We start from the raw sequence: 26,491 nt of genomic DNA on the forward strand, positions 1-26,491 counted from the left end.
TCCCACTAGGTTTTTCGATAAATACATGAATGTGCTGTCAATATACTTACAGAAGCTACTACAACACAGAACAATGAAGTCATTCAGCATAAAACTGGGAGTTAGAATGATTAAAAATTCTCTCTTCCTTTCATAGATGCTGTAACTGAGGTCCAGACACATGACAGTGAACTCTTTCTGAGTGTCTTGCCTATCTGAGAGGACCATGAATCCCAAACTCTGGCCTTTTTCATGTACCTTTTGTAAAAAAAAAAAAATAGTCTTCACAAGATCTTGGGTTTTGCTGACCAAGTAGGACTGAAAGAATCAGAAGATACGAGGAAAACTTTGAAGCAGTCATCTGACTTTCAGAAATAAACTGCATATCTGGGACCCATGAAGCAGAATTCAGAGTAGAAATCAGCATTTCATGTAAATGTATCTCTGTCTCTCAAGAAGTAATAAAATCGGAACAGGCGGGCCGCACCACCAATGTATCTGATGATGACAGAATCCGTGACACAGCCCAGCATCATCTCGAAATAAAATTGGGAACCTTTCACCAAAAGAATTATTTAACCCACTGTAAACAACTAGGAATCAGAGTAAGGATAGAAATCACATTTTGCTCCCCTTTCACAAAGCAGCTGAAGAATATTATGTTGCTATTTCAATAAGAATAACACTACACTGATAACAGACTCTATTCAAAATTTAATAAAGCATTAGTCCCTTAATCAAAACATGACTGTGAGGCTTGGACTGGCACTGGAAAGCAGAATAATGTGAACAAAAGAGAAATGGAACTGTGTCTGAATATCAACTCTACAAACAAATCACATCTCATTACACATGCAGTAATTAGAGACAGCAACTTCAAAGCCACTCGCAACTTATCTTCACCAAGTGCCTGACCAGGGAAAAGTTTAAATCAGGAAATCAAAGCAGGTATGTGATAAACATCAATCATTCAATCAATCAATCAATCAATCAATCAATCAATCAAATGCCATAACACACATATGACCATATATGCATTTTTTTTTTTGCTTAAGCTGAAGACATTACATAAAATTTTGCCCAAAGTGCATGGATCACAAATACATATATATAAAATAGCCACCAAAATTTTTAATTATAAGCACAAGCAAAATAAACTTTGATTTAAAATGGTGTATGTAATTTATATAAAACAAAAATTCTTCTAATTCAGCATATGCAATGGTTAAAGACAGATTTCTAGGAATCAGATTGTCTGGGTCTAATTCCAGACTCTATCAATTACAGATTAAAGGCAAGATAGTAAAGCAGTTTTCTCACGGATAAAATTAAGATAATAAAAATTATGCCTACCTCACAGAGTTGTAAAAATTTAATGAAGTAATGCTTAAAACTCATACATTCACTATCACTACTTAGAAAATGGAATCCATTGAAAAGTTTTAGAAATGAATGCTGCCTGAGAAAGCTTGAATTCCATTGATTAGTATATTATTATGAGTCCCCAAAACGGAACCTGGTTACTTTGACTCATTCTAATCCCTGAATAATGATTTTAAAAAGTCATTTACAACTTGAGGACTCAAATCAATGAATTTATCCAGGTTCAATCAGGGTTTAGCAGTGCCACGACAGCATCTGATTCCATCTTACAAGCTAATTTTCAGGTTCAGGCTGACAGTGCGTACTGACACTTTTTGCTCATGTGAACCATGAATTACACCGGATTAGTAATCTAATAAAACACAAACACATGAGATTGGTGTAAAGTTAATGTGCTTCAATAGTTATGTAATATGAAACATGAGCTTTTCAATATTCTGCTTTGCTTTTATTTATTTATTTTTGAATTTAGTTCTTTCCATTTCTGGGGCTGTTCTCCTTCAGTGTTGGTATTCTAGGTGGTAGCTTTTTGATCAAATTTCCTGTCCTCTGGCCTCTCCTTAGGACCTGGGCAAAGACCAGAGTCTCTGTAACTTCAATGGAACATCAACGCTTCCTATTAAGACCCGGGAAAAGCTTGGTGTGAGTAATCCTGGGCAAGAATCAGACAGCAAGGAGGCAAAGTGGAGAGACACAAACACAGCTACAGCACACACTGCCAGGGATCTGGGGTGCATGGAGAGAGCTTGTGCGGCAAGTGCAGGGAGAGGTGCCAGACTTAAGCAAGAATTGGGTTGTTCTCAATTCACGCACAGGAAAGGAGGGCCTGAGCACCTGGAATGCGATGGATGGATGGGTGTGCTGCATGCGAAAGGGAGATGTGGTCCCCATTACAGGCAGAATTAAAGGCCTGGTCTCCTGTTCACTGTGATCTCATGAAAAGACAACTACACAGTGTTTCCAACTCTGTGGTTGTAGCTGATCAGCAAACATTCATACTCAACACAGTGGTTCTGTCCCCGTCTCTCCTCTCACATACTCTCCTAGGCTCTTCCAGCCCTGGTCAACCCTTTAACCTAAACCATACCGTCTTTGCGACCTCACTGCTCTTTTCTAGGCAGGGCCCTGGAAAGTTCCTTTCTTCAAAATTTACCCAGTCCATGCCCCACTTCTTCTGGTTTTGTTGCCTGCAAGATGACTCATCCAGTTAACTATGTAGTCAGCCCATCCATCACCCACCTACTTACTTAATCAACAAGAACACAGTTCTGTGGGCCAGTCACCTTGCTGGGTGCCGAAGGCATGCAGAGAACAACACGACAGACCCTCGCTTTCATGGGCTTACCTTCTAGTGACAGGATGGTGCACTCATTGAACTCACTTTAACGGAATTACTTATTTCAGAACCCTAACTCTAAATACAGCCAATGTCATGGGCTGAATTATGTCCCTTCAAAATTCATATGCATCCCTAACCCACAATGTGACTACATTTGGAGGCAGGATTTTTAAAGGAGAAAATTAAGGTTAAATAAAATCATAAGGGCAGAGCCCTAATCCAACAGGACTTGTGTTCCTGTAAAAAGAGGAAGGGACACTAGAAACAAGCAGGCACAGAGGAAAGGCCATGTGAAAACACAGCGAGAAGGCAGTTACGTGTAAGCCGGAGAGAGATGAATCACAACCGAAACTGCGGGCATCTTGATTTTGGACTTCCAGGTTTCAGAGCTGTGAAGAAATAAACCTATGTTCTTCACACCACCCAGCCTGGTATTTCGTTATGGCAGCCCTGGCAAGCTAACACAGTCACGTTCTGAGAGGTACTAAGGATTTGGACTTCAACATAGGAATTTGGGAGATAACCGAATTTCAACCACAACACAGTTACACATGGACTGACGAGGAGGCGAAGCCAGCCTGGCAAAGAATTCCAAGAAAGTGTCCCGAGCAGTGCACTAAGTCCCTGAAGACAAGAGCGGGTCCTTCTTAGAGACAGAACAGTCCATCTAGAAGTCCAGGGTCCTTAGAGCGAAACAGTCCAGGGAGAGCAGGAGGTAACAAGGTCAAACTGGAGGCAAGGCCAGATGATGTAGGGCCATGCAGGACACGGCAAGAAGTCTGACTCTCGTCAAAGGGGTGGGCAACTTTGGATGACTTTCAACTGATGAGTAACATGACCTGAGTTGTGCCTTTGAAAGATCACCTTCTTGATGTATAGAATGAATTGCAGGCAGGGTAAGATGGAAGTGCCAGTAACTGTTAGGAAGGGACGGAGAGAATCTAGATGACAGATAATGGATTGGAAGGAAGTGAGACAGATAAAAAGAAATGAATGGACCTAAGAAATCTTTTGGAGGAAGGACCTTGAGGATTTACTGATAGATTAGATATTAGGGATGAAGAAAAAGGCAGTCACAGATCACATTTTTTTTTTTTTTGCCTTGAACATCTGAGTGGATAATGGGAGTATTTTACTGTGATAAGGAGCACAAAGGAGGAACAGATTTGATGGGAAGGATGGAAGATGAGCATTGGTGTTCAAATTATTCAGGATAATAGTGTGACTATTCCTTTGTGACTCAGCTGGCCAAATCACATGGGCTTTTGTTGTTGCTTTGTTTTGTTTTGTTTAGCAAACATCTAGTTCTTGAACTATGAGACACATTAGTGATGGCTGTTTTTTAATAAATGTTATTTCAGTCCAAGTCTCATTTTAACTTTTTCTTCCCTATTTCCTTTCTTTCATGATATGCACAATCTGGTGGTTTTCCCAAAGTATAATTCCCATATGTAACTTTGTTCCTGTGGAAAGTCAGTATTAAATTACACTGTCCAAAATAAAGTTCTGGGAATAGAAATTCATGTATCCCATACATGAGCATTCGTTGTATGTATACAAATTAAACATACAACGATCTTCTTCTATAGAACACACTAGACTTAACAGTATTTGATACAAAGTAGCATTTGAGATACCATCAAGCTTTTAAAAGTTCATTCTGTTAAAATATCATAAAAGCTGTTGCTTATTTAAAAACTGGACAGTGGTGCTCACACACACACATTCTCTTCACTAGCATCTCTCTTTGGCTTGCTCTTAAATTTCTGAATAGGTTTTGATTTGAGAGAAAGCAGTTTTAGGTACACTGAAGGAAGAGTAATCCTTTACACTGCAGGGGACAGGGAGATACTGAGACACAGCTGAGGGATATGGTCGGATTCACATTTTAGATGGATTTTTCTGGGGACTGCGGAGGAATAATGGGAAAATGAAAACACTGGGAGTAGGGGAATCAGTGAGAGAATGATGCCAACAGAGGGAGGCTGGGAGACATAGCCACAAGGGCCTGAACTAAGGCAGGTGGTGGAGGTGGCAGAGGTAGAGAGGAAGAAACATTGGGAAAATATCTCCCATGTAGAATGAGAAGCACAGAGAACTAGAATTAGAAGAAATAGAAGCACCAGGTGACCAATCGCCAGTTTTCTAGTTTGAGTGACGGGATAATAGATGATGCCACCAACTTGAAGTAAGGAAAAAAAAGAAAGAAAAATAACATGTTGGAGGTGGATATACGTGACGGTTAATTTTATAAGCCAGCTTAACGGGACACAGTGCACAGATTAAAACATGATTTCTGGATGTGTCTGTGAGGGTGCTGCCAGAGGAGATTAGCATTTGAACCAGTGCACTCAGAGAGAGGGCCGGCCCTCTCCAGCGTGGGTGGGCATCATGCCATCTGTGAGGGTTTGAATAGAACAAGAGATGGAGGAAGGAGGGATTTGCCCCTTTTTTCCTGCCTCACTGCCTGAGCTGGGACATCTCACCTCATCTTTTTCTGCCCTAGGATTTACACCATCAGCGCCCCTCGTTCTCAGGCCTTCAGAGTCAGTCTGAATGACATCACCAGCTTTCCTGGATCTACAGCTCACAGATGGCAGATTGTGGGACTTCTCAGCCTCCAAAACCACATGATCCAATTCCTCATAATAAATCTTCTTTACATATATAGAAATCTCCCTCTCTCTAGAAACACAAGGGAAGAATAGAGCACAGGCGGGGATGGATAGTTGGTGGAGAAAAAGAGAAAAACACAAGGGAAGAATATATATATATATATATATATATAGAGAGAGAGAGAGAGAGAGAGAGAGATAGAGAGAGAGAGGGAAATATCCCATTGCTATTGGTTCTGTTTCTAAGGAGAACCTTGACTAACACAACATAGGAGCGAAAATAATTCCTTGTTTTTGGAACAGGATGAGTTTGAGGTATTTGTGGATGCCCAAGAGGAGAGGCTGTTGGAATCTCATAAGAGAGATCAACACTAGAAATATGCACTTGGGATTCATTGGCTGTAATCAGTAGATGAAGTGCTAAGAGTGTGAGATTGTCGGGAGAAACAAGTAGATTTAGAAAAGCAAAAGGCCGTAGACAGAACCTGTGAAAACATCAACATTTAAGAGGTGGGAGAGAGACAGCAAAACATCTGGTAGCTATTGTTTTGATATAAATGTAGTAAATACAATATGGAAATTCAATTAATAAACTTCCATAATTATACATTTACGCACCAGGGGAGGGAGACTTATGCAATATGCAACCTGAAGATTTTGAGAGTATGACTTGACAGAAATTGATATCACATTCTCAGGAAAACTTTATTTCACCTTGGTTCTAATATTAGTACTAGTCTAATGTAGCTGGATTAAAACAAAACATGTGCACACACACACACACGCACACACACCGCTAAAGCGATATCAGCAGGCATGTAAACCTGCAGCAGAGGCTCACCTTCACTACTGTTGTTATAGTCATTTAAAAGATGTGACTCAGTGCAAATTTCCTTGGGGTGCGGGACACATAAGACTAGTGATTACATAGAGCACAAAGGTACGTGCCAACGGTCTGGAAGTTTCAGGACAAGAAACAGTGAGGTAGCTTTGCCAATATTTATTTAACAAATTTGAAATATAAATCCACGATGTTTTAAAAATTGTCAAATGTATTTAATAATTGTTGATTATTGAGTGCTGTGCCTGCACTTTCAAAGACAGTATTAGTATTTTTTATCTTGGAAAACATGTACTTTCTAATTATTTGCATGACATTTGTTATTTTTAAATTTTCCTTGTTATTATTAGGTTTTTTTAAATTCTTGATTAGTTCAAAGAAACTAGATAATGGTTCAAAATTGATTCATCAAAGCATTAAAAATATCAATGAAATAGAAATGTAAATATAGTTACTCAGATTATTGTTTTTAAATATTATAGTGAACAGAGCTCCAGGGCAAATCTAAAATGGGAATCTGCAACTATGATGATTTCATACACAGATCCAAAAAAATGAGAGTGAAATGAGGAAAATAAGATAATATAAAATACCTGGAGATTTCTTGCTCTGCCTCTGGTAGCTGGACCATTGTCTGCTACAAAACTGTGACAATTAGTGGCAAGAAGCTATCAAAGCTTCATGTTCTTTTCAAAGAAAACATACTTACTCTTCTAGTAAATCAAATTTTTCACAAATAGGTATAAATAATGCTCAATATTTGGAAATATTGTACACAAAACAAGTTTAAGTCATTAATTTTGAAAAAAGAATAAACCTGTACACCCAGTCACAAAGATGGCAATAAATATGTTCAAGAAAAAGCATAAGAACCTGTTGTCATGGGAGCAGCTGGAAGAGAAGCTGCTCTGTATCCCATCTTGTGAGCAGAGGCTAGGCTCAGCACTGCTGGAGCACAGTGGGAAGGGTCACAGCAGAGGAATAGGCCAAGCATTTGGTTTTAAGTAGATCCAGTTGTTCCCACCTGGGGACTTTCTCATGAATCCAGGTCCACCAGATGGACACATGAGAAAGGAAGCAGGGTTCATAGACTTCTATTTGCATCATCTCACACAAGAGTTGCTTATTGTTAAAACTGAATGTCAATATATGTAGAACAACATCCTGGTAAGGGAAGGAGTAAGGAAATCCAAAAGCCTGTCTCTCCACACAAGCAGCAAATACACTGTCAAAAGCAGTCAAAGTGAAGTCCATGAGAACTCTGGAAACTAATCAAACGTGTACAGCAAGCAGGTGAATGCTTAAATAAAAACAAAAGAGCTGAATCTCAGTCTTCAATTCTGAGAAAATTTCTATCAAACCACTAGCTGCGTACTAAGCTAATGGAACATAAACTTCCGTGGCCATACACAATAAAGAATACAGACTTTAGAAAATTAGTTCAGAAAAATCACAAACAAACAACAACTACTCTAACAAGCTGTAACAAAAAGCCCTGGGAAGGAGGGAGAATCTGATCTTCCGTGTTATTACATTATAACATTCAGAACGTCCAGTTTCATAATTGCATCAAAAAGAATAAAATACTAAGAATATATCTAGAGAGGTAAAAGACTTTTACTCTGAAAACTATAAGACATTGATGAAAGAAATTGAAGCTGAGACAAAGAATGGTAAAGTATACTGCGTTCATGAACTGGAAGAATTAATCTTGTTAAAATGACTGTATTACCCATGGCAATCTATAGATTCAATGCAATCACTATCAAAATATCAATGGTATTTTCACAAAACTAGAACAAATAATTCTAAAATCTGCATGGAAACAAAAAAGGTCCCTAATACCCAAAACAATCTTCAGAAAGAACAAAACTGGAGGCATCATGCTCCCTGATTTCAAACTATACTACAAAGCAAGAGTAATCAGTATGGTCCTGGCACAAAAACAGAGCCCAGAAATGAGCCCACACTTACACGTAAGAAACTATTCTAGGACCAAGGAAGCAAGAATATACAGTGGGGGAAAAGAAAGACTATTCGATAAACGTTGTTGGGAAGTGAAAATAAACAAATGGGACTATATCAAACTAAGAAAGTTTTGTACAGAGAGGGAAAATGTTAACAAAATGAAAAGGCTGCTTACTGAATGGGAGAAAAAAATTGCAAATTATATATCTAACAAATGATTACTATCCAAAGAACCCATACAACTCAACATAGAAAAAAACACAAATAACCCAATTAAAAAATAGGTGATCTGAACAGACATTTTTCCAAAGGCAACATAGAGATGGCCAACAAGCACATAAAGTGATGTTCAACATCACGAATCAACAGGGAAATACACATTAAAACCACAATGAAATATTACCTTACACCTATCAGAATGGCTATTATCAGAAAGACAACAAATAACAAGTGTTGGCAAGGATGTGGATGGAAAGAGAACCCTCATGCTGCTGTGGGAATGTAAATTGGTGCAGCCACTTTGGAAAATAGTATGGAGGGTCCTAAAAGAATTAAAAACAGAACTATCATATGATCCAGCAATTCTGCTCATGGGTATTTACCCAAAGAAAATGAAAACACCCATTTGAAAAGATATATGTACCCACTGTAGCATTATTTACAATTGCCAAGATATGAAAGCAACCTAAGTGGCCATCAATAGATGAATGGATAAAGAAGTGGTATATGTATACAGTGGAATATTACTCAGCCATAAAAAAGAATGAAATATTACCATTTGCAACAACATGGATGGACCTAAAAGGTATTTTGCTAAGTGAAATAAATAAGAAAGAAAGGTAAATACTACATGATTTCACTTATATGTGGAATCTCAAAAATAAAACAAACCAAAAAACCAGAAACAGAATCATAGGTACAGAGACCAAATAGGTGGTTGCCAGAAGGAAGGAGGGAGGGAGATGAGAGAAATAGGTGAGGGAGATTAAGAGGTACAAATTTTCAGTAACAAAATAATTGATTCACAGATATGAAATGTACAGTGTGGGTAATAGTGTCAATAATTATGTAATATCTTTGTATGGGAACAGATAACAAATAGACTTATCATGGTGACCATTTTAAAATGTATAAAAATATCAGATCACTCTCTTGTGTACCAAGAATTAATAGTGTTGTAGGTCAATTATACTTCAAAAACAAACAAACAAACTCATGGAAAATGAGATCAGATTTGTGGTTACCAGAGGCAGAGGGTAGAAAGAGGAAGGATTGGATCAAAGTAGTCAAAAGGTACAAACATTCAGTTATCAGATAAATAAGTACTAGGGATGCAATGTACAACATGATTAAAAAGAATTAACAATGCTGTACGTTATATGTGAAAGTTGTTAACTGAGTAAATCCTAAGAGTTCTCATCACAAGGAAAATATATCTTTTCTATTTCTTTAGTGTTGTATGTATATAACATGATGGATATTCACTAAACTTAGTGTGACAATCATCTCGTGGTGTATGTAAGTTAAAGCGTTATGCTGCATATCTTAAACTTATACAATGCTACATGTTAAATATATCTCCGTAAAACTGGAAGAGAAAAAAATTCATTAAAATAACACATATAATTTGTTCTTTGTTTTTTTGTGTCCAAATTTGTCATTATAGACTATACATGTGAATCACTTTCAAATTTCTTTTTCCTTCCTAGATGTTGTCCCAAATTATAGCAGCCACTTTTTTTCTCCATGTTTTGACCTTTCACATATTCACCTTTTTGACTTTTTATATATTCCCCCTTTCTTCCTTTTTCCCCTTTCCTTTGTTCTATCAAATGACATAATTTCATTAAACTGATATTTTTAAAAGCTTAAATTTGATTAAGATACACATCTTTCATTCAGCTAATAGTAATCCTTCACTTTTATACAATGCTTTAGAGTTAACAAAAGGTTGTCATACATTGTACCATTTAAGATTCAACAACTTGTGAAATAGCAAAGGCATTTGACTTCAGCAACAGCTCAGAGCCAAGATGCAGTCTGTAGTATCAGAGAAAGGGGCAAATTCAGATCATCAGCCATACAAAGAGAAATTCAGCTGCCAGTCACATGCTTTGTAAACTCTGCCAAACAGCACCAATTAAGGGAAGAGCAATACAATTACTAATAAATTTTACCCCAAAAAAACTTCACCTCAGCAAAAAGTATTCAAACATAAAGTGTTGGAAACTGTGCATTGAAAACTCAAGATAAAACCATTGCTTGAAGACTGGAAAATCCAAACGTCAAAGAGAACATATATAGCAAACAATAAAGGGAATGCTAACACACAAAATATATCATCCCAGGTAACTGAGGATTTGTCCCAAGATGAAGGAACTGCAAATCAATAAAAATTCCATGAGATTCAACAAAGCAGTACATTTTCACAAAGGGATGACTTTATAAAAACCTTGCAAAATGATGCAAAGGATCTAAAAGTCAGAAACTAGATAAAAGCACAAGAAAAAAGAAAGAAGCTCAAATACTCTGAACTAATAGCTCAATTTATGCCCTTCAAAACAACCCCTAACAATTGGGAAGTGTCAGACTTACAGCATTCAACGGATACCTCGCGACTCAGTCATACTCTGATTATGACCAGCAACTGTGATTAGGAAGGGAGAGAGAGAGGGAAGGAAGAAGAGTGGAGAGCAAATGAAAGAAAAAAAAAATGAAAGAAAGGAAGGGAGGGAGGGAGAGAGGGTGCAAGGGCGGGAAGGGGAAGGAGCTAATGTATAACAAAAGGGGAGCAGTTTAATGATTGGGTAATTAAATGATGCCAAACCAACTTTCCTTGAAAATGAATGAGGTAATAGTAGGTCACAAAGATAAGGACTTACGTGAGGAAAAGACAGTGGGGACAGTGAAAGGCTTTCAGAATGACACCAAAACTAGAAACCACTCTTGGCAAGAGAATGTCTAAGTAACCCCACTTCAGTCTCACAGTATTCTGTTGAGACCCCTCAAAGACTTCATCACAATAAATGTCCTCCACAGTTGAAATGGCCCTTAGCCTTGTGGGAGTCAATCACAGGAACCCTTGGAACCCCCGTAATCAAAGTAATTCCAGGCTGTGCTTTTACAGGGGCCGTTATGTTATACTACTGGCATGTTGAGATGGTCAGGATCTGTTTGCTACAGGAACAGTTGCCTAATAGCTAGTACATTTATATTCAACTCAAGTAAACCTTGGTGACATACAAAAAGGATCCAGTAATGTTCAACTGAGATTCTAAAGCAAGTTCTACAAGCAAATGTATCATTTATGAAAGAATCAAGTACTTGACAAATTAAAGCATCCTCCTTTGAAGTAAAGCTAAATAAATGATATGTTGCGACCAGAACTCAACACGTCAAAGATAATGCGAACTGAAGGAATTAGTCAAAAATATAATGTAATTCTTTTGCTTCAATTTTTCAGCTTTCTTTGGTCATAGAAGTGACTTAGGACAATAGCTATGCTGTTATTTCAGTAAAAATGCAGCCCACTAAGGAAATTTGCACTTTTTAAAGAGAAATTGTTCTGTTTGGAAACAGAGCATTAACCAAAATTGTAGCATTAAGTGAAATTTTAACTTTTTAAGAATCAGGATTAAAATAAACTCAGATTCATTAGTACAAAGATATTAAGAAGCTAGACTTTACCCAGGTGATGTTTGAATTGTAATTTTATCCTCAGATTCTCAAGCGTTATCTGAGCAGCATTTCTATTTCTCTGAGAATCATTCATTTTTCTACTTAAAAATCTTTCTTTCTCCTCATATAAATTTCATGAGTTTGTTATGTGGAGGCAGTTTACCCTTCATAGCCAGCACTTCTCCTAAGGATTACAGATACTGAGAACTCAGTTTTGCTTTGGTTATCATTTTTGTTTTCCATTTACAGCTGTGATACAGGCTCCAATTTCATGCTAGATTCCAAACATGGAGCTAAATTATAGTTCTCAACCCTGGTGCACACCAGAATTGTCTGGCAGCTTTAAAATACAGACTCAAGTACCATTTCACAGGTTCAGTTAATTATGACTGGTCTCCAGTAAAAGCTGACCATCAATAGTTCTTGAATTTCTCTAAATGATTTTAGATTGCATTGAGGATTGAGAAATACTGGTTAAGGAACCCAAGATCTATGAGTCTCTTTTTTTCCTGTGGTGACAATCACCATAGTAGGAATATTTCAGTCTGGAAAAATTAGAACTCAGGTCTATATTGTGTAAGACTTAAAAATCACACGACTGAAAAAAAAAAAGTGTACCACTCTAACAAGACAATTATTCATGCATTATTTAAAATTTTTCAATATATGAAACAACTCTTGGCAGATTCAGAATTAATTGGCATAGACCTAATATGTAGAGACTTATCACAGCTAGCTCTGAACAAAACTGTGAAACAGAAAAAAAGTCTTCTATGCCTTACTCTTCCCTTTCTTCGCTCCCCATCCCATTCTCTCTGAATTTTCAGGCTAACCCCACAAGGCTCCTCTAGGGAGCTAAGATCACAGGAAAATATTCCCAGAAGAAAATTCAAATGACTCCTTCTTTGGAGTCTTTTTTTTTTTTTTTTTTGCTGTTTAATACACACATGGTAACATGATGACAATAAAAATGTAAACAAATAGAAGTCTGATAAACGAAAGCACATTAGTAGATGAAATAGTTGTGCTTACTTTTAAATGGGGATATGTATATTCCTTGAGGTGCCACATCCATAAGGTTCCTAGAAGATTTTTCTTGGCTACAAAAGAAAAAAACTCTTTAGTTTTTAAATAAGACAAAAAAAAATGTGTTTGAAATTTGGCTGTGCCATTTTATGACCTTGGGAAAGAAGCAACTTTTCTAAGCTTTAACTGTATAATGAGAAAATAATAAAATATAAATATTAGACAGAATAAGGCATTCAATATAGATGAAAAATTTCATTAAGTAAAAATTGTTATTATGATAAAAACTATTTGTAATTTCACCATTTTCTTAAGAAAATTCTTTCATCTCAAGATTATGTATTATATTTGTTTTTCCAAAGCACTTTTACCCATGATAATTTCACATTCTACTTGGAGAAGACAGTCATTGAGGTCACAGCAGCAAATTTTTTTTTTAATCATAGTAGACCTGTGGGTGAAGTTTAGGCTACTTCTTATCAAAGAATCTCCTTAATCAGAATCACTTAAAAACTCTATAAAATACAAATTCCTGTGCCCACAGATCAATCCAACATGAATCTCATGAGGACCTTAAACTGCTGAAGCTCTTCTCATGCACAGCAAGGTGAGAATAGGTCCTTTAGCAAGACACTTCACACGATGCACAGAAGATTGTTTATACTCAGGACTGTTCATAGATAAAATGAGTATCTTGCAGGGTAGGGGGTTTCCTGTCCCTGGAGTGGTCAAAGTAAGAGCAGAATGGCCATTTGGTGCAAAAGCTGGGGAACATCTTCAAACATAGAAAGGATAACTGACCTAGGTAAACTACAGTTACGTTCCCCTCCAACCCAGAGATTCAATTCCAGACAAACTTTTATAAAGCACCAATTATGAAATAGAAACTTCCATAAATTTTTCGCATAATTCATTTAACCGGTCTGCAAGAGAGGTTTTACCTAAGAAAAATAAATTCACAGAAGTTACATTTTGTCCAAGATGGTATCCAAATCTCAGCTTCTCATTTCAAATAGAATATACTTTCCACCACTCCACTCCACCTTCTCTGGGCATAAAAATACTCCCTCTCTTGACTTTCCTGTTCCTCATTAATAATCCCATCCACTGAGTCTCAAAGCCACCTGCTGCTATCTGGCACTTCTTAGAGATACTAAGAAGTGTCTTCCTCATTGCTGTGTCTTCCTCAGCCCCATTTTTAATCAATAGTCTATTGAGTTCATTTCTAGAACTGTTCTCTCATATTTCCTTCTCTTTTGCCTTCCCAGTGCCAGTTGGTTGGGAAGAAAGGTGTTAACATTGCTGCTGTTCTTGTTTAGTCTGAACTTCTTATTTAATCATTCCAAGTTCTTGGCATTGATACCATACCCATTAGTCATAACTTTTAGCACAGATTACCGCCAGGGAGCTCTCTCGAGAGCTCCCATGAAAATGAGCATTCCCTCCTCTGAATTCCCCTAGCATGCCGCTGTTAGTTTTGTAACACATTTGATTCTTCCTAGTTTGTTGAAAGCTTTTTGAAGACAGGAATCGTTGCACTGTCATTGTTGACTCTGCCCCAACAGGGTCTGCTGCTAATTAGCCAAGAATCTTTCCTTGTTTGTGGATGTGTGTGTTCTCTCTTCCTTCCTCCTCAGCATCCCCTTCCACTAATGAAGAAAATTAGGTCAATAGATACTAAATGATTTGTCCAGGGAAATCATCACCATGAAGTCTGACTTGCCTGATCATTCTGCACTGAAGGACTCTCTCTAACCCACCCTCTTATAAAGCTGTAATATCTCACAATAAATGGAGCAATTTTGGAGTAACTTTTCCAAGGGATTAAGATAGTCAGTCAACCTATCTGAGTGCATGAGGAATTTATAGTAACCTTAAGAATTATGAAAGGAATTTTTCTTGTGAAACCTGATGGCATTAACATAAACTTTATAAAAATTTTAAGAGATGTATTAAACATTTTCAGCCCTACATCTTGTCAGCTGGTCTGCATCTAAAACCAAATGCTGAAAACCTGCCTTGCCTTTTGCTTACGAATTTTTGCCTCGTGTTTTCTAAAACCTCATGACAGATCTCGTGGTTTCTCTCTCTCCCCAGGAGCAAAAGCAAACCTAATTCTCCTCTCAACTACTCTCTCGTTTAGTCATCCATCAGCCTCAGAATCTCTCCTTCTCACCTGCAGGATATTTTCTCATGAAGCCGACCCACCATCCAATAAAGCCATTTGTACTGGTTGGTTCTGCTTCCCTAAGGAGTGAACCATCAGTTGGTTTCTGAGGTTCTGAATCAACAGTGCCTCAGTTCTGTCCAGCATTATTTGTAGAAGATGAAGAGACGGTGCCAGAGGCAGACTGAGAGAAGCAAGAGGGCAGGCAGGGCTGCCCGAGCCTTGCTGTGATTGTGCAAGCGTTGCTACTGAGGAAAGATGTGGGCGAAGATGAAGAACAACAGTGCTAATATTTTGGAAGGGATTTAATTTGGTCTAGATCGACTGTCCGAAGGTGTGCATTGTTAATGTTTTATAAAATGAAGATTCCATCATGAAATAATTTTAGCAAGCAACATAAGGATGCATATGCTAGAAAATTCACGATGCACCTTTTTTACATATTAAAAGCGCTCAGTGATTAACATCATTTAACGCAGGATTCCGCAAATACAATCGATTGTAGAACTCCCTTCCTGATAACGTATCTGATGTACGTGCTCCAAGGAACACACTTTGGGAAGTGCTAATCTAAGCTGTTCATATTTTTCACATTATTGGATCATAAAAAGATTCTAGAACGGATAGAATGAAGACCATCATGTGTATTTCTCAGCCAGGATTTTCTAAGGGGTTGAGTCCTCTCTACAAGGGAGGCACTGAGAAACACAACACAATGTATTTAAAAGAGTTGGAAGCCTCTGCTTGGAAAAATTGTATTTTTAAAATGAAATCTGGTCTACCTGATAATAAAGATTTTCTTTTCTCTTTCTTCTCCCCAACTGTCCTGTTCTATACATATGACTCCTTGCCTTGAACCATAAAATGAACTTAAAAAAACTTCCTCCTGAGATTCATTAAAAAAAAAAAGAAATAAAGCCAAACTAAGATTAAGTTTCTGGAACTGGTGGCACTGTGCCTCATAATATATAGGCATAGATATAGATAAAGATCTAGACAGGGATAGACAGACATGTACACAGCACCATTATAATGGTCATGGTTCTTTGTTATAAAAGTGAATAAATTCTGGTGACCCAAAGATAGAAGTGTGAAATGAAAAGTTTATCATAAACACTATATACCATCAGAGAATTCTTTTTGAAAATTGCTCCTTAAATCAAATGAAATTTTTCACTTTCTACATGAATCTGCTCGACATTATACCATACTAGACTGTTTCACGTGTACACTATTATATTAATACCTTTAAAATGAGTCAGTGCTGTTAATTGACCATGAAATATTATTGTTCCAAACATGAAGAGATATGGAATCAAAGTTGAGTCTTCTGTTTTTATTTACACATAAGAATTAATTATAGATGTGCAATCATCAGGTTAATCCAGATAAGGCTACAAAAACTAGTTTTTTCCCATTTCATCATCATTTCAGTTCTGTGAGCTTGAAACATTGTAATTCCCATTTGACAGCAGTGGAAACTGACAAAGATAAAGTGGCATACCCAAGGTCACATCGCTGGCCAGGAGCAGATCCAACTAGGCTATAAAATCCAGCCTGGCCATATGAACATCCAGCATCTTTCATGTACCAATTCAGTTTAAGACTATATGAGGCCAAATAAGCCATTTGATGAAGAGCTGTTCTGAGTGAAATATTACTGGAACCCAGCGGATATGGGCAGGTCCTGCTGTCCAGCTGAGAAACTTCCTCTAAACCTCTCCTTCATTTTTAAGGATTAAATGAGATTTTTTTACAGAGCTTCTAACTGATAAACAAATGTTTACAGTTACTATTACTGAAATTATCCTTGGATGAAAGAATTTTCTAGAATAGATCATTAAAATAGATCTTTCTTTGAAAGATGTTTATGTATTATCATTTCCTCTCTTTCCACCCCCTCTTGGACCCACTCTAAAAAGGCTTTTCCCTTCAAACATTTTCTGAAAGTTTATATTGTTAAATTAGCCTCATCGCATTTGATCTCTCCTCCTTGAAACAATCTCTTCACTTGGCTTCCTGGCTCCAACTTCACCTCGTAACATATTGTCACTTCTTTTCCACCTCCTTCCCTAATTTATCATCTCCTCACCTCTGAACATTGGAGTAGACCGAGGTTCAGTTCTTGGTTGTTTCATCTTCTCTGTCTGGACTCACACCATGATTGATCCCATCCAATGTTAAAACTTTATGTACCATTTATACACCTTGATAACAGCCAAATTTATCTATCTAGTCCAGACTCCCCTGAATTCCAGACTCACATCCAAACTGCTTACATATTTCCTCTTGATGGCTAAGGGACATCTCAAACCAAATGTGGTCAAAACAGACTCCCTCCTCTCCCAAGCTTGCCTTTCCAAAGTCTTTTCTCTATGAGTTGATGGAGATCCAATAATATTAGTTGCTAAATCCAAACATCTTGGAGTTATCTTTGATTCGTTGTTTCCTCCTACACCCTACATCCAATCCTTTAGCAAATCTTATCATTGGCACATTCAAAACATATCAGCCTTTTACCATCTACATTGCTTTTTCTCATTTATATGCTACCATCATTTCTCACCTGGATTATTCCAATAGCTTCTCAGGTCCCTGCTGCTTATTTATCCACAGCATTTAACACCTGCTAACTCCCTGTGTCATTGGCTTACTTAGTGTGTTCATCGGTCTCTCCCTCTTTACATGTAAGTTTCAAGAGGGCGGAATTTGTGACTGTTTTCTTAGGTGTCTTGTGTGTAGTAGATACCCAATCTATGTTGAAACTTTATTTACTTAAGTTTTAGTATGAGTGTTCCCACAAATTTAAAACATGTTTGATAGTGAAATTCATGTTGTAATATCATCTAGACTAGACATTCATGGGCAAGATGGTGTTATAATTTATTTTATCAATTAACAATGTAGAGCAAACAGGACTAGATTAGGGATAAATTTATCCTGGTTTGGGGGCTCAGTTTTGCCAGTAAAACCTTTGTGGCTCCTGAACTTCAGAATCCTCTTTTGAAACGTTGAAGTAATAAAACCGAGTTTCTCAGAGTAGCTGTGAGAATAAAATGAGACAATGAATTCATATTTGCATTCAAGTGTAACAGGCATTGTTCAAGGCATTGATGTGAAAGCATTTTGTAAATGTGGAAAGCTCAGGGTAAATATAAGGACATGTTCTTTTCAATAACAAAAATTTTTGTTGAGTGAGTTTTGAACAGCAATGCATATTTTAAAATCATCACAAATTATATCCACATTGTCAGACCAAACTATAAAAGTTGGAATCCAAAGCTTTTATTAGTGAAATTTTACTCATTTTTTGAAAATATTCTGGAAATCTAAAATCCTAAAACTATGAAAACAAGTGATTTGGACGTGTTTTACTCACCAAAATAAAGTTTTAACAAATTGGCAACTTAAAAAAATAACTAAACCTCAAGCTAAACCTAAAAGCCAACACCCATTACTACTACACAACACAACAACGAAACAAGCTCATGAAGCCCTTGAACAGAAAAATCTCAGTTTCCATTGATCTATCTTACTAAAAATGCATCAGATCTGTGCCCTAAATCACTTAGCCATGGGAAAGTTCCCATAGGATGTACATCTGGCCCATTATTTTCAGACCACATACTGAATCAAGAAGACTTCTGATTGTGACAAAATGAGACCATCTTGAGCCCCTTCCCCCGCTTTTGTCTTATTTGGGTCAAACAGGATGGATATCAGAAGTACACAATCTTGAGTTTTGTCTAAAAATCAACTCAAGTAAATACATTTTACTTCACTAGCTTCCATTATTATTATGACAGGAAATAACTAATGAGGTTTGAAATAATGATTTAAGTGACAATATTAAAATTGACTTTGCTGATTCTTTTTAATTTATGATAGCATTTTATACACTAGTGATATATCAGTCTATAACACTCTAATTTACAATTTACATGGAAAAATGGAAAATGTTAAGGTCTTTAACCAAAATATTCAGTTCCAGAATTGAATGCAAAAAAGGAAGAAAAAAACTCCTATGTGATACTTACATCTGAGTTCAAATAAAATATTTTTCTACAATTTTTAAACTTACATAGTGGGCAGACATTGAATCCATTTTTTTAGCATGTCATATTTCATGAGGCCATTAATCAAATCTTAAAAATATCATTTGTGAAAGTTACTACTCAATTTATTAAACAAAATGAAAAAGAAATACAAGAAAAATTAAAATCCTCAAATCTTTCTTACCCCTAGAGAAACGACAGAGAAATAGTTGGAGAAATGATAGAGTTTTGTAGAGGGAGGATTAATTTTTTTAAATCTCCATTTATATTTCAAATACTAAGAAGGCTTAAAACAAGGCAATGATAATTTATCACATTTCTTAGACTTTTGGTATTTGATAGTAACCAGTATGTTGCCACATTACCCTGTAGGTACTCAGTAAAAAGTAATAGAATAATAGAATTGGCTCGAATTTTATGGCTTCTTGGGAAATAGCTATTTGATTGTAGACCATGAAATGTTATTCTTTGAACAGGACCCGTTTCCTGTTCCTGCCTCCATTTTGGTGACTGTACTGAGAAAATAAATAAATATATAATACAAACACCTCACAGTAGTTTGACCAATACAGGCATCCTTCTAACTGCCCAGCACGTGTGACAAGCTCCTCAGCCTATGTGATAAAGTGAATGGAATAACCTCAGGAGCAGCTTCGCTGACACTCTTGAAAAGACAACAAAATTAGGCACTGATTTCTCCGAAAGCTCATTAACTCTAAGGACTTCACCAGGAACAGAATTCAACTACCACCTGACTGGAGAATAAATGTGTGTGCGCTCACTGAATAAATAAAGCAATCCAAAGACAACAGACCCGTGTAAACCCATGTGATTTTTTTTTCTTTTAGATCTTGTGTGTGGGACCTCAGCTTTTCAGAAGCTCTAACATGGTGAGGATGTGGAAGGAGAGACAGCTATCGTAAAAGAGCCAGAAGTACTCTATGTTTGTGAGCCTGTTTCTGGTTTGTAAGTAACTTCATCTGTATCTTTTTTTTTAATTCCATATACAAGTGAAACAACAAGGATCTACTGTACAGCACAGGGAACTATATTCAATATCTTGTAATAATCTAAAATGGAAAAGAATCTGAGACAGAAGGCGTATAAATATGTATAACTGAATCACTCTGCTGTACACCTGAAATTAACCCAATGCTGTAGATCGACGATACTTCAATAAAGAGAAGAAAAAGAATGAGAAGTAGAACCTCATGTAAAACCGCACCACCTTTTAAGTCTCTTGTGTCCCACAAAGAAGCAATGGTTCATGTTTCTATTTGGAGAAGAACCAGCGTGTGAAGGGCTTACAAGCACTTCTATGTATTAACCAACAGAGTATCACAACGCTGACATCGTGAGACCCTGAGAAGTTGAAACAATTGTGCCTTCCGTTTCCCTTTTTCTTCCCTCACCCTGGAGTGTGACAGCATTCCTGGGTTCCCAGAGGAAAAACGCTCATTCCCTAGCATAAGCTGGTATTTTCTCTATATACCAAGGGCTTCGTCCAGGTGGAACAGAGGGCTGCAGGACAACATTTAAAAGGAACTAACTCCACCCAACCCACCATCCGTATATACAACACTTGTCTTCCCAGACCCGGCAGGAGCGATACAGTCAGTCTGTTCATAGATCTTTTTCTTGTTGTGAATGAGATAAGAAGACATTGCAGAGTAGGAAACATGAATAAATTCCTAAAGTTGCAGATTAAAGCAGGTGTAAAAGGGCCTCTGCTCCCTGGTGGTAAGTGCCACCAGTTGACAGGAAGCTTCTCAGTCTGCAGCATTCCCAGTGATGCAGTCTCTGCCAGAACACAGCAGCTGCTGCAGCCCAGCCACATCCTTCAGTGCCCGATGAGCCCGCGCACACAACTGATTTCCATTCACTTCGCAAGCTGCGTGTTTCCAGAAGGTAAACATTGGAGAGAGTGGGCTGGCCGACATTTGGTAAATGTGAAGTTAGATGCTTCAATACATCAAATGGTGCTTTTTCAGATACCCACATATTAACTCTCTCTCTCTCTATGTGCACATATACACAGGCACATATATCAGATCTTATTCTAGAAGTGGTTTATGGCAGCTAAATGAGCAATGAACTTCACTTTTTACTTTCATAGTCTTATCACCTTCAGAGACATATTTCTGTGGGAAAGTTCCTACGAATTCACAGAAATGGAAAATATGACTATGTTCTTAACCTGTTTTCTCTCTCAACTAAGGAAAACAGCAAGTGTTTCTGCCCTCAACTCTCTCTCTTAATTAATAAGTTTTTTTGTTTGTTTGTTTTTAATCTCATAAGTCCCTAGACCAAATCCGCATCCTTTGCAGCAACTGGCTCCTCCTTTTCTCAGCCAAACAATCCTAAATTCCAATTCTTCCTTCCTGAGACCACAAACATTCTTTGCCTAGCCCAGATTCGTTCTCTTTTCCTTCCTGTGCCCTGCAGTGAAATGCTATCCCTGCTGAGCCTGCAAATCTGCTGATCAACCCCTGCCCCTGCTGAACATGTTGTGGGAGCCCCCAGACCCTCTGAAGGGTTGGTCACCTCCAGCAAAGCTGTGCAAGAGATGGCTCGAGTTAATTGCTGAGATTCAGGATTCCGGGAGCTAGATGGTGTCATGTTGGCTCCTTGAAATTGACCATGGTGGGAGCATTTCCATCGTGGAAATCAGCATATGCTACAAATCAGAACTTTGATCTTCAGACAGCAGGGACCCTGAAACACTGCTAACTGACAAGTCTTTCTTCCAAACTATGACAGTATCATGTCAAACCGCCATGTCTTAATCAAATGACCTGGGTCCTAAGACCCATTTTACTGTGTGACATTGACTAAGTTACTTAACTTTCCCAAACATTAGTTTCATCATAATGGGGTAATATTGGTTCCAATCTCATAGGGGTCTTGGGAAGATTAAATGAGATGATTTATATCAATATATAAAGCTACACAGTACTCAATAAGTGTTCATTGCTATTATTATTGATGTTTAGCATTATTAGCATTATTTTTATTATTATTTTAATTTTTAATAAAATAAACATCGGCATCCACTCCCATTTACTCTTCGTAAGGAAACTCCCCCTGCTGCCTTTCGATAAATATAAAAATAATAACCTTTATGCAATCTAATGATATAAAAATCTGGCAGCATGGACTCAATTAATGAGTCTGTTTTTCCCCTGACCAGTCCTTCAATGAGAATCTTCTTCAGTTTGATGTAAAAATAATAAATATTTCTGAAACTGAATGAATTACCGGAAGACTAGTGGATTAATTTAAATAATTTTGTTCATCTTTCAGTACTGTCAGATTTTTTCCTTTTTATTCTCCAGTGGAATTCTATCACTTAGCGAGGTGTGTATTTAGTCTTTATTTGTGTCCTTTGTTACAGTGTTATTGCCATGAGGGCAGGGATCATGTCTCTCTGCATATCTGTGCTATCTGCAATTCCTGGCACATTCTATGGTATAGTTAAAAACTCAATAAATATTTACCCAAAAAAAGTGTCAATTCTACCCCACCTATTAATAATCTGAACAAAGTGCCTTTGGGTACTTCTGATTCTTAAAAAAGAAGTTGGCCATGGCAGGGGGGGGGTTACTAAGTCAACATTAAGTGGACATTAAAATAGAACACAGCTCCAGCTAGCATACAACTCTTCAAAGTGGACATAGGGACCCTATATACTACCCTGGCATTCTACAGTGTGGGACTAAGGATGAAATTTCTAGAACAGTGCTACCCATAAAACTTTCTGCAATGACACAAAGGTTCTATATCTCTACTGGCCAGGAGGGTAAACACGAAGGACCTATGAATATTTTGTCTAAATAGTCATTTGACGTGTGACTAGTTCAATTAAGGAATTTGATTTATCTTATTTCTGTTCATTTAAATTAGGATTAAAATCACCACATATGGTGAGTGACTACCATATTGGACAGCGTGTTCTAGGTTAAAGATTGGCACGAGGCCACATGCTGACATTTGATGCCAAAGGACAATCTACAGTCATCGCAACCAAATATTTCAGAGGAGGACTAAGGGACAATCATGCTAACATTTTAACAAAATTATTTTTACTCTCTTGTGTCTGGAGGATCAAATACTATCTCCCTAATAATAATTCTTATTGACCTCAAGCTTCTAATTCATATAAACAATAACCTTCAAGTTAAATAATTTAAACCTCTTTAAAATTTCTTAAAGGCCAGTGCAGTCTTTTCTGGTTGTCATGTCAGTGACGGGGTTCAGAACATGCTTCCCTAAAATATGACACCCTGGAATACAGGTTATTTTAAGTTGAAGGAATTTGAGAAATGGCAAGCACAAGAAGCACTCTCACTTATCCTTTCTCCCCTGAAGCAGGTGCTGAGACCCTCACGTGAGAGGTGCTTCCTTATGTCTGGAGGACAGGAGCATCCTTATCTCCAGAGACAGAGAGATGCCAAGAGGAATCAGAATGCACAGACTTTGCTCATTTTCCCCTAGTTTACTACCCAGAGCTTGCACCCTTTTGTCCTCTCATGTTTCCCTACGACTTTTTACTGCTTATCAAACATAGTACAAAAACACTCCGCTTAACTATTTCTTTGAATCTTGACTTCCTGATGAAGGCTCCCAGGTCATGTAAAACTTACATTAAATAAATTTCTGTGCTTTTCTCCTGTTAGTCTGTTTTTGTCAGTTTAATTTTCAGGCCCAGCGAGGGACCCTAAGAGGGTTGAGGAAAGTGTTTCCCTCCCCTCCACCAGCCTGACAGGAGGCATGGGAAAGGGTGTAGGTGTTCATGTGTGAAGGAATCGCTTTAATTTCCATCTGCATTGCTCCCTCACTGTTTCCTGCTCTTTAGTGGATGGTCTTGAACCTGTTCAGGGCTAACAATATTCTAAACACAAAGAGGTGTTTCCTAGTCCCTCCCCAAAGGGGCAGGGCCAGAGTCCTCCTGCAGGGCTGGGCACCCCTTGCCTACCATTATTCATGGGCGGGCTGCTCGAAACCACTGTCACCATCTGCCTCCAGCTGTGTTGGCATAACAGAAAGTCAAACGTGCTCCAAGCTGCAACTCTGAATTTATTGTAAAAGCCACCATTTCTATTTCATTTGGCTAGAAAACAATCTCACACCATTAGGATGGTTAATTATAAATAACAGTCTAGACTCTTTTAATTGAAATCTACATTTATTTAGAGCCTTTTCATGAGACTAGAATTAAGAAACAAAAAGCATTAGCGATGAATAGAAATGGACCACACTATTCAAACAGAAAAACCTCAAAATCTAAGTATTAAAGTGCCTCTCTGACAAGTAACAATACTTTCCATTTTAGTAGAAATTTTCCTCTCCTGTTTTTAAACGGTACCGTCAGTGTTAAGTCTTCCATCATTCCTGAACTGAAGCAGGGGTTGTCAGTGTTATTTTGACACTAAGTCTACCTGAACAAATATGTATAACTGATGGTGCATACAGGTGTTTTAAAGCAAAAGAGGAAATTCATGAAAATCCATTCTTTCATTAAAAAAAAAACTCATGATTGCCTATGGCATACAATTAACTGAGTTAAATGCTACATGGAAGTGATTTTCAAAATTTTAATTGCGAGAAACAGTAAAGAACATATTTTATACTATGATATAGTAAACACTTGCAAAGGTATTTATATGACTCAAAATTTTATGAAACAATACTTAACTTTAATATGTGATACATCCTTATATTTTCTATCATCTTCTAATTAATAATTTACTATTATAATCCATTTAATAAAAATAATGATAAACCCACTAAATTAACTTTAAAACTCACTAATGGGTTGAAATCTGCAGTTTGGAAACAATATGGAAGAGACAGCAAGATAACTAATCCTCAACTTCCTGTCCTTAAGAAAGTTAGGGTCAAATAGCAAGAATAAAACAAAAGAAAATTTAGAAAGAGAAATAACAGCAATAAGAAGAAGAAAAAGAAGCAGACTTAGAGTTTAATTAAAGGAGAGACTATATTAAAAGAATAAGCATCAGGAAAGTTGAAAAAAGAGATTACACTCACTCAGGAGGAAGGTTTCATGGAGAAACTGATGTTTATGATGGAACTTGAAAGCAGGGAGGACTTAGGGAGGCAGATATGCAGAAAAGTAGAAATGATATTCCAGATGGAGTTCACAGCATGGGCCAAGGCACACAGATGAAGAGGGAAAGGAGGGTGGATTTAGAAAACAGTGAGTCATCCATTTTGGCTGGAGGATAATGTGTAATCTGATGTAACAGGAAAGAATGTTGGAAAGATAAAAGGGACCTTGGATGTTCAGAGCAAATATGATTTTAACATTCAGTAGACCAATGAGGAAGAATTTAAAACTATCCATCCATCCATCCATCCATCCATCCATCCATCCATCCATCCATTCAACAAGAATATATTACGTTATAACAGGCAAAACCCTCTACAAGGTACAGGACAAAACGGGTAAGAAACAACTCCTGTCCCTTTACTGTTTATATTCTTGCAAAGATATAAAACTGCTAAGCAATTAGCAACAGCACAAGAAGCCATTTAAGAAAATTAATCTGGCAGCCTCATGGAGAAGAACTTTATCCGTAAGAGACTGAAAGCAGGAAAGTCAATTATGAAATGAGAAAGACTAATTGTCTAATAAGTTCAAAGGTGAGATGTAACTGTTTCAGTGGGTTTGCATGCTTTAGCTCTGCTGGTTAAACTTCCTTTGTCCTCCTTTTACTGAGAAATTTGTCTGAGTTTGGCAGCACACCATCTTCAAGGCCAGTTCAGCATTTCTCGGCCGGGATGTACTTACAGAACCATCTGCCTATCCTCTTTTACTCACTTATTTATGCAGTAGGATACATTTATGTATCTCTCTTTTGTCCGACAGGTTTCATTTCAGTATCATTAGAGCATCATTTTTTGCCAGTCGTAAGTTCGATCTCAGCTGGAGATTACAGACTTCCCCTCTTGTCTGTTATTTCCCTTGTTCCACTTTTTCTGCCATGGTGGATTTTATTCACACAAAAGGAGGGTATTAAACTGTTATTAAACGGATTTTTATTAACCCATTTCACCATCACATCTAGCTACTTGTATTTCTGAACGCTGTAGATGTTACGGTCATTCATGTCCGTCTAGCACTAGGGAAAAGGTAACCTTATTTTTCAGCTGTATGATTTATGTTTGGATGATTATTATCAACTTTTCTCTTTTTTTTTTTTCAAATTCTGTTATATGATTTTTCTCTTTTATTTTAAAACAAATACTTATATCCCTTTTTACTTCAGGTAGTTGGACTTGGTCATAAAGAGGCCACTTGGTATCAGAACACCCTCACATATTTGCCTAATAATCCCTTTTAAGTAATCTGGCCCCGTTGTTAATGGCTTTTTTTTTAAGCCAGTCATACACTTAGAATCAAAATTAGCATCTAAATGA

At 37.3% G+C, this 26,491-nt stretch overlaps 1 long non-coding RNA gene across 1 annotated transcript in view; it reads right to left on the reverse strand.

Moving 5' to 3' along the window:
• The window catches only part of LOC135319692 (uncharacterized), a 257,014-nt gene that overhangs the window by 176,559 nt on the left and 53,964 nt on the right, over positions 1–26,491 (reverse strand). The window contains exon 2 of the long non-coding RNA XR_010378515.1: positions 12,836–12,903. This is a non-coding gene — a long non-coding RNA (uncharacterized LOC135319692). The remainder of the gene's footprint in view (positions 1–12,835; positions 12,904–26,491) is intronic.

The sequence above is a fragment of the Camelus dromedarius genome, chromosome 30 (genome assembly GCF_036321535.1).
Source record: "Camelus dromedarius isolate mCamDro1 chromosome 30, mCamDro1.pat, whole genome shotgun sequence".
Taxonomy (NCBI): domain Eukaryota; kingdom Metazoa; phylum Chordata; class Mammalia; order Artiodactyla; family Camelidae; genus Camelus; species Camelus dromedarius.